This window comes from Astatotilapia calliptera, chromosome 3 (genome assembly GCF_964374335.1).
Source record: "Astatotilapia calliptera chromosome 3, fAstCal68.1, whole genome shotgun sequence".
NCBI lineage: Eukaryota > Metazoa > Chordata > Actinopteri > Cichliformes > Cichlidae > Astatotilapia > Astatotilapia calliptera.
The window spans coordinates 56,369,669-56,376,739 of NC_137424.1; the positions used below are offsets into that span (position 1 = coordinate 56,369,669).

Here is a 7,071-nt window from a genome sequence, read left to right on the forward strand (position 1 = left end):
CTAGGAGGGTGGTGAGGCTGCCTCTCCAGTGCTCCTCCTTTGGCTCTCATCATTTCTGATTTCACTATATTTTGCTGTCAGCTTGGATAAACCTCTGCACACTTCATCCATAATAGAACATGCTGCTCTACAGTAGAGGATATATTGAACACTGTAGATTTTCCTTCTTCTAGCTGTACTGACTGACCTTTGACCTCATGTGTTGAGGACTCTTCACCTCTGTCTCCTCTCACATGGAGAAGATGATCTGCAGGATCCTGCTGCTCATCATCCTCACCTCATGTGTCTCTGGTTAGTTTACAGCTTCACTTTATGAACTCCAAATAAAGCTCAACAACAGATTTGTTCCAGTTCTCAGTGTGTCTGCTCCTCTCTTTCCCTCTCTGTCTCCTCAACAGGATCATTTGTAGTCAATGTGACACAGACCTCCTATCAGGCAGAGGAGAACCACAACATCACACTGGAGTGGACGTTCACCACCAAACCTGACAGATCCACCAAAACTCTCAACATCCTCTGTGAACTTTTTATCAGTCGTATATCCTCAGTCCTGTATCAGGTTCATGAAGGTGTTGAGGTGTCAGAATCTCAGGGTGAAAAGTTTTCAGGACGAGTCCAGAGTGACAAAGACGCCCTCAGAGAAGGACGAATCAGACTGCAGCTGTCCAGACTCAGGACTGATGACTCGGGTCTGTACCTGTGTGAGGTCAACACTGATTATGGCTTCGGCTCTGCCAGCTCTCGACTCAACGTCACTGGTATGTTGATTTAGCTGAAGTTAATCTAGTTTCTCTTATTACAATGGTGTTCACTGTTCGATCCACTGAGCTGTTAAAACAGACCATAGACTGTGTATGAAAGATGTCCATAGCTTCTGGGCCTGAACAATGAAGTCAACGTCAAAAGACTTCAATTCTTTTTTTAGTGAATAGCAGGGTGTGGTTGCAAAGCACCTCCATTAATCTGTGATCTCAGTAACCACTCTCCCCTTTCATTTTTCTTTTTTTCCCCTTTTTAACTGAAATGAGACCACAACTGAGGCCATGATACTTAAACCCAGTAGTTCTAATGGTTTTCCAAAATGGGACCTGTGACCGTTCCTTGTTTCAAAAACCTCAACATGATACGATGGACTTTAACTTAAAATTGAATAAAAAGATTAATTTTGTTATAAAATTGGGTTTTTACTGACCAATACTTCTTTCTAAGGTCAATCCCTTCTTATCTTTTACTCATTTTCTACAGTTCTACATGTTTTTATTACATTATGACTTGACTGTTACACTGCTGTATATTTTGGTGTGAATCATGTTTCCCTTTCATGCCATCAGTTGGTCCAAAATTTGAAACCTGGCCTTCTTACTAGAACTCAGAAACTGGAGCCTCCTGTCTCCTGGCCTCCATTCACTGGCTTCCTGTGACTTTTAGGACTGATTTTAAAATGTTTTCTCTTTTTAAAAATACCTTAATCTCCTAACATCACATGTTCCTTCAAGCTCTCTGACATCTGCTCACCAGTTACTCCTCAGTGTCCTATTTGTCAACCATTTAGTTATATTTATTGATGTGAGGCATCTTTGCTTTTTATTATACAACACTTTGGTCAGTCCCGTAGTTTTAAATGTGCTTTATAAATAAAATTGGATTGGAAACATCTCTGCTCTAGCTTTAGGCTCAGCTTACACAAACTAAAAGCAAAGAAGAACATTAGTATAAAAGGCAGCACAGAAAACACAATTCCAATGACTAAAGTGTGATTGAGTGGACAGCCTACAGCCCACCTCCACAGTGTCCCACTGCCCACAGTCTTCATGTGATCAGAGGTGCAATCACTAAAAGGAAGAAACAGACGGCTGTTTCTCTCAGAGTTCAAATATCTTCAACCTGCAGACATCAGTCGGCTGCTCTAACCTCAGACTGTTTCACCAGTTAAACACATTTTTTTTTATCTGTTAGTCTAAACACAGCAGAGTAGATCTGCTGCTGAACTCAAACCGAATAAAACAAGAGGTTCATTTCATTCATGTTCAGGTTTCCTCAGTTTCTCACTCAGATTCACCTCCTGCTCATCACGTGGAAACATCAAGATGACCATAAGAAAACAATACTAATCATGGCTTCATTAAACAATGTAGGACGTTATGGTGACTGACTCCATCTTTTATATACAGTCTATGAAGTAGCCCTGATGTAGCTTACCTGCTCAGAGTCATGTTGATCTATACGTAAAATTATGACTTGAGTAACTCTGTGTAACCGACATTTTACTTCAGTCAATCAATCAATGATACATATTTTCATGTCATTTACAGCAGCTGATCAGCTCCACCCTCAGAGACCGACAACAGCAGAAAGTGGAGGCATGGCTGGTTTCTATAGTTTAATGGGAGTGTTGGCAGCTCTGCTGGGACTGCTTGTAATATTTTTAATTGTTTTCAGAAATAAAGCCAGGAGACAAAACCCTGTTACTCTGTTACTCTGAGTTAATGAGTTTACAGTTACTCTACTGTAAACTAATTATCACCAGATGACAGTGTTGGATTACATTCATCCATGTGGTGATGTAGCAGCTGTAGAGTTAGGAGTTGGTTTAACACAGAAATGAATGAACTAGTTTCAACAGATTGTTTTATAAACCCACATAATCTTTTAATTTTTCACACACAGCATACAAAGTGTGTAAAACCTCAGGCTACAGTTTATTCCTGTGCTGTGTGAATACCTCCAGTAAGTAAAGCAATGACTGGACTCATCTGATCGACTGCTGTGTGTCCTCAGAGACGCCTCATTGTATCCACTCAGCATAATCCCAACTTCAGCTCCATCAGCTCACAGAAATAGTCCAACCACAGTAAAGAGGACTTATTGTTTACCGTGTTTAATAAATGTCAACACCAGATTCAGTCTCTGCAGCTTTATTTTCATGCTGCTCTGAAACTCTGAAGGAACGTTTACAGTCTAGATCTCCATGATGTAACAGGACTGTTTAACCTGAGCTGCTCATTGTTCTTCAAAGCTCTCTGAGCTTCTACAGGATGGCAAGACAAATAAACAGTAACTATGTTGATGAAGCAATGAGGGGCTGAAACCACACACTCAGTAACTGATGCTGAAAATAAAGTCTGACTACAGAAAGTAAAAACATGTTTGTCTTTTTAATAAAGGTGGAATAAACCCAGACGGGACGGAGCCCTGGTGTTAATGAAGTTGTTTTGTGTGTTGATTGTAAACTCTTTTTTGTTTTTCCACTTGTTTAAAAATAAATAAATGAAAACACAAAAATAAGAACTTCTCTAATACAAATGATTTTATTTACAATGTAAACATTATTACAGCAGTGATATGTCTGCATAAACATTTTCCTTGTACGCATCACATATCTTACTTATTTTAATGATAAAACGTTAAACGGTAACCCTCTCAATCAGCTGTTACAGTCTTTAGTATTCATGGAGGTGAGAGATGAAGCTGAAACTTGTAATGCAGCAACAGGATGGGACACAGAAGAAAAAGTCTGTTCAAAGATTTCTCATTTTTTAGTAAAACAAGAATCATTGTTTACACTAATGTTATTTATCACTCCTGTAAAAGCTTCAATAAATAGGAACTTAATTAATAGATTATATTTTTTTCATAATTTGCTTTCTGGAACTTAAACACATGTTGAAGAGTTCGTTGGTTAAATTTGTGACTCGGGTCTTTATTTAAAGCTCAAATAATTTGGGCTCAAACTGATCCTCCAAAAAAAGTCCTCTAAGTGGTGATTGGTTTAATTTCTGAAACACTCGTCAATGTTTGTTTCCTTTTTTTTATGCCAACTAAACAGAGCAGAGCGCAGATGACCACTAGAGCTGGTAGTGGTAATACCAGTGACAGTCCAACACCACGCTGGCTTTCTCTGCTCTCTGGTTGTGGACTCACAGTCTAAAGGTTGGACGAATGAAAAACTGCTAAAAACAAACAGACCAAGCCCAAAATAACAGGTTTTGTTTTAACTTGAATTGAATAATGTTTGCAAAGTGTTAAAAAAATATCTTACCAGTGACATTGAGTCGACATCTTCCAACACTGAAGCCATAATCAGTGTTGACCTCACACAGGTACAGACCCGAGTCATCAGTCCTGAGTCTGGACAGTTGAAGTCTGATTTGTCCTTCTCTGAGGGCGTCTTTGTCACTCTGGACTCGTCCTGAAAACTCTTCATCCTGAGACTCTGACACCTCAACACCTTCATGAACATGATACAGGACTGAGACTTTATCACTGATGAAGAGTTCACAGAGGATGTTGAGAGTTTTGGTGGATCCATCAGGTTTGGTGGTGAACGTCCACTCCAGTGTGATGTTGTGGTTCTCCTCTGCCTGATAGCAGGTCTGTGTCACATTGACTACAAATGATCCTGTTGAGGAGACAGAGAGGGAAAGAGAGGAGCAGACACACTGAGAACTGGAACAAATCTGTTGTTGAGCTTTATTTGGAGTTCATAAAGTGAAGCTGTAAACTAACCAGAGACACATGAGGTGAGGATGATGAGTAGCAGGATCCTGCAGATCATCTTCTCCCTGTGAGAGGAGACAGAGGTGAAGAGTCATCAACACATGAGGTCAAAGGTCAGGCAGTACAGCTAGAAGAATGAAAATCTACAGTCTGACTTCATTCACTCATCACAACATCTGACCAAAACAACTAGAACTACAAACACTGCAATAGAAGCAACCAGAAGAAAAACCTGCACTTTGATTTCTAAGGTTTTCAGAGCTGCAGAATTTGTTTTCTGTCAGAAGGTGGCGCCATGCTATAACTGAAATAAATAAATTAATAAATTAGATTAAACTCATTTTCTCAGAAGTTCTCTCAAATCTTCCAGCTCACCCAGAATAAATATAATAAATGATTCATGAGTATCACTGATACAAAAGCATTTAATTTACTGTTTACGCAGAATGTTTCTGTTTATACCTCCAGTTTAGTCTTAACTTTTCTACGATTGATACAAACAAAGTGTCCATAAAATAATAAAATAATGTTTTATTTAAATACTTAAAACAAACAGACATCAAATAAGACAGCTTCCTGTTACGAGAAAATAAAACTTTAACTGCAGTTTAATGGTTGGTGTCAGTGTTTGGTGTTTGAGCTCTTCTAAAACCAAATGCAACCTAGTGACATATAAATAAACTGTATCAACACCACTATTTTACCACAAAGATGACCTCACACCTGACTCGGATGCTAATAATAACAATAGAACATTATTACATTAACAGCCTTCAGCGCAGCATATATTTCACCCACACAGAGTGTCTATAAGAAAAGCACAAACTCACACAGTTAAAATAAAGTGAAAGTGTGCAACAGGTTATCACTCATGAACAGTTGTAATCACATATTATTTTACTCTAACACAGAAACGTTTCCATATTAAATTCAGTCATTATATTACCTTTATGCTGTAGTTATATTGTTACAATAAACACAGATCTTACTGGTGCTTTCATCCTCATAGAGATTTGTGTCTCTGTGTGAGAGTGCAGTCTAATGCTCATATTGTTAACTGTTAATCAAAGCACAAGTAGTCAAGTGCATGTATGGATGAGCCCAGTGCTTTTAAATGCACTCAAAGTTAACAGACAGCAAGCTGCTGGTTGAGCTGGTGAACCGCAGGTCAAAGTGTGCTGCAGAGGCCTGAGTCTGGGTCCATCTCAGGCCTGCTCATTCCTCTTCACTCTGTCCCTGCTTTTCTGTCTTATTTGTGCACTGTTCAATGAAATAAAGGCTAAAATGTTTAAAAAAAAATCAATATTTAACAGACAAAATAAAAATAAATGATGCCCAGAAACACGGTAAAGTTTAACAAAGATAAAGTACATGCTAATGTTGTCTCCTCTTCTTTCAGCTGGACTCTGTTTCTTACCTTTAACCACTTGATTTATCTCTGAAGTGCACAATGACTCCGTCCTGCTGCAGTTGTGTGGATCAGCTTAAGTGTATATATGGGAGCACGTCTCTGTCTTTGTGACTGAGTATGAGTATGAGTAATAGCTGCCGCTTTTTAAATGCTGACCTAAAATTAAAAATATATTTTGGTCATCATTATTTCCTGTTCCTCAGTGCAGTGTGCATGTTTACCAGGAAACAGTGACCTCTTTACACACTGACTACAGATGTTCTGTCAAATATAAAGGGCTACATCTCACTCTGGTGTATGTAAAGGACCAGTTCATCAAATTTACCAAAGGTAAAGTTAGATTGGATGCTAATTGGTTTTGAAAAAAAGTGGAGATATCATGAGCTAACGTTGAATGAGACAATCCAAGTTGATGAGCACTTCATATGCATGTGTCATAACCAAGCTGTAAAAAAGAAAAAAAAAAGAAGATTCAATCAAATCCAGGAAAAACTGTATAAAAACAGAAAATAGGATCTGAGTAGAGGACAGAACCGCGACTTGCTTTCACTGTTTCTCTGCCTGACGTCATCACTTTGGTCGCAAAGGGACTGGTTTCTTGGTGCCACTCGCTCGTGTATGAAGCTCGAGGAGATCGATGGACAAACTTCCTATTGATCGTTTATGTTATCCTGGTTTCTTTGAGGGGAAACGTGCACCAACTGCGCAGATCTCTGTGTATTTCCTTGAGCATAACGAGACACCAAAGCTGCACTCGCTCACGTCTACCAACTAACAAACTTCATATGATCGGTGTCACAGAAGCTGCAGACGATCACTGCTCGGCACAACGGCCACGATGCGGAGCCGTTTCCCAGAAGAAAATACTCCGCGTGTGTCACACAGTGGAAAATTGTGTTTTTATATTTTGTTTTGTATCAGACTGTGTGTTGGTACATAGTGTCGATGTTATTTGCATGATTTTATTGTAATAGTGATATTGCTTATTGTTTATTGATATTCCTATTGCATGATTTTATCCCCATATTTTTAGTGTGTGTTTGGTGTTGTTGTACAGTATTCTTTTTATTCCACTGTGGATTAAGCGGACAATTGTAGGCACCTGTGAGGTGGGGGCGTTCCCCGAGGTGGCCTATCAGCCGCCAAACTGACTTAAGGGAGAT

At 39.1% G+C, this 7,071-nt stretch overlaps 1 long non-coding RNA gene across 1 annotated transcript; it reads left to right on the plus strand.

The window, feature by feature from the left end:
* Nucleotides 1–152: 152 nt before the first annotated feature.
* Nucleotides 153–3,178, plus strand: LOC113018245 (uncharacterized). Its single transcript, XR_013906249.1, has 2 exons — nt 153–758; nt 2,313–3,178. It is a non-coding gene; the product is annotated as an uncharacterized LOC113018245 (long non-coding RNA).
* Nucleotides 3,179–7,071: the final 3,893 nt, after the last annotated feature.